At 33.8% G+C, this 2,435-nt stretch overlaps 1 non-coding gene across 1 annotated transcript; it reads right to left on the bottom strand.

Moving 5' to 3' along the window:
- Nucleotides 1–1,748: 1,748 nt before the first annotated feature.
- On the bottom strand, nt 1,749–1,856 carry LOC148574638 (small nucleolar RNA R71). The gene has a single exon (XR_015905832.1). It is a non-coding gene; the product is annotated as a small nucleolar RNA R71 (small nucleolar RNA).
- Between the last annotated feature and the right edge of the window lie 579 nt (nt 1,857–2,435).

Here is a 2,435-nt window from a genome sequence, read left to right as displayed (position 1 = left end):
TGCATTTGCATGTTTTGTGTCTTTTCTTGTTTTTCATATGCATTCTTGAATTCTTAGTGTCTAAGCATTAAAGAATTCTAAGTTTGGTGTCTTGCATGTTTTCCTTGCATTAAAAATTTTTCAAAAATATGTTCTTGGTGTTCATCTTGACATTCAAAGTGTTCTTGGTGTTCATCTTGACATTCATAGCATTCTTTCATGCTTTCATTGTTTTAATCTAAAAATTTCATGCATTGCATCATTTTTCTGTTTTTCTCTCTCATCATAAAAAATTTCAAAAATCAAAAAAAGTATCTTTCCCTTTTTCTCTCTTAAAATTTCGAAAATTAGATTTGACTTTCTCAAAAATTTTTAAAAATCCAGTTATTTTTATGAGTCAAATCAAATTTTCAATTTGAAAAACTTATCTTTTTCAAAATCTTTTTCAAAAATCAAATCTTTTTCATTTTTCTTAGTTATTTTCGAAAATTTTAAAAATATTTTTCAAAAATCTTTTTCTTATCTTTCTCACATAATTTTCGAAAATAACATCATCAATTAATGTTTTGATTCAAAAATTTCAAGTTTGTTACTTGCTTGTTAAGAAAGATTCAAACTTTAAGTTATAGAATCATATCTTGTGATTTCTTGTGAATCAAGTCATTAATTGTGATTTTAAAAATCAAATCTTTTTCAAAACTAACTTCGATCATATCTTTTCAAAAATATCTTCTTATCTTATCTTTTTCAAAATTTGATTTCAAAATATCTTTTCTAACTTCTTATCTTCTTATCATTTCAAAATTGATTTTCAAATTTGTTTCAACTAACTAACTAACTTTTTGTTTGTTTCTTATCTTTTTCAAAACTACCTAACTAACTCTCTCCTCCAATTTTCGAAAATATCTTCCCTCTTTTTCAAAAATTCTTTTTAACTAACTAATTATTTTAATTTTTGATTTTCGAAAATTACTAACCTTTTTCAAAAACTATTTTCAAAAATCACTAACTCTTTTTCAAAAATTATTTTCGTAATTTTCCCTCTCTCATCTTATTCTATTTATTTATTCATCTACTAACATCTCTCCCCCACCCACCAAAAATCCGAACCCTCTCTCTCTCTCTTTCTGAGTTCAGATTTTTCTCTTCTTCTTTTCTTCTACTAACAATAAGGAACCTCTTTACTGTGATATAGAGGATTCCTCTTCTTTTCTTTTTCTCTTCTCTTTCTTATGAGCAGGGACAGAGAAAAAGGCATTCTTGTTGAAGCTGATCCAGAACCTGAAAGGACTCTGAAGAGAAAACTAAGAGAAGCTAAATTACAACAATCCAGAGACAACCTTATTGAAAATTTCGAACAAGTAAAGGAGATGGCAGCCGAACCCAACAACAATAATGCAAGGAGAATGCTTGGTGACTTTACTGCACCTAATTCCAATTTACATGGAAGAAGCATCTCCATTCCTACCATTGGAGCAAACAATTTTGAGCTGAAACCTCAGCTAGTTTCTCTGATGCAGCAGAACTGCAAGTTTTATGGACTTCCATCTGAAGATCCTTTTCAGTTCTTAACTGAATTCTTGCAGATCTATGATACTGTTAAGACTAATGGAGTAGATCCTGAAGTCTACAGGCTCATGCTTTTCCCTTTTGCTGTAAGAGACAGAGCAAGAGTGTGGTTGGACTCTCAACCCAAAGATAGCCTGAACTCTTGGGATAAGCTGGTCACGGCTTTCTTAGCCAAGTTCTTTCCTCCTCAAAAGCTGAGCAAGCTTAGAGCTGATGTTCAAACCTTCAGACAAAAAGAAGGTGAATCCTTCTATGAAGCTTGGGAAAGATACAAGCAGCTGACCAAAAAGTGTCCTTCTGACATGCTTTCAGAATGGACCATCCTGGATATATTCTATGATGGTTTATCTGAACTATCAAAGATGTCATTGGATACTGGTGCACAAATTGTGAATCACACTTTTCACAACTCGTACCACTAACCAGCAAGTGCACTAGGTCGTCCAAGTAATACCTTATGTGGGTAAGGGTCGAATCCCACGGAGATTGTTGGTTTGAAGCAATCTATGGTTATCTTGCAATTCTTAGTCAGGAAGTCAATTGTATTTATCAATTGAATTGCGAATAAACAAGAGAGCATGGGTTAAAGGTTACTTGTTATGCAGTAATGGAGAATATGTTGGAGTTTTGGAGATGCTTTGTCTTCTGAATCTCTGCTTTCCTCTGTCCTCTGATTCACGCACGCACGTCCTTCTATGGCAAGCTGTGTGTTGGGGCATCACCGTTGTCAATGGTTACATCCCCTCCTCTTGTGAAAATGGTCCAAATGCTCTGTCACAGCACGGCTAATCATCTGAGGTTCCCGATCATGCTGGAATAGGATTCACCCTCCTTTTGCGTCTGTCACTACGCCCAGCACTCGCGAGTTTGAAGCTCGTCACAGTCAT

This window comes from Arachis ipaensis, chromosome B2 (assembly GCF_059453495.1).
Source record: "Arachis ipaensis isolate K30076 ecotype BB chromosome B2, ASM5945349v1, whole genome shotgun sequence".
Classification (NCBI taxonomy): Eukaryota; Viridiplantae; Streptophyta; class Magnoliopsida; order Fabales; family Fabaceae; genus Arachis; species Arachis ipaensis.
The sequence above is the reverse complement of the archived record's forward strand: the minus strand, read 5'-3'. Positions and strand labels throughout refer to the sequence as shown.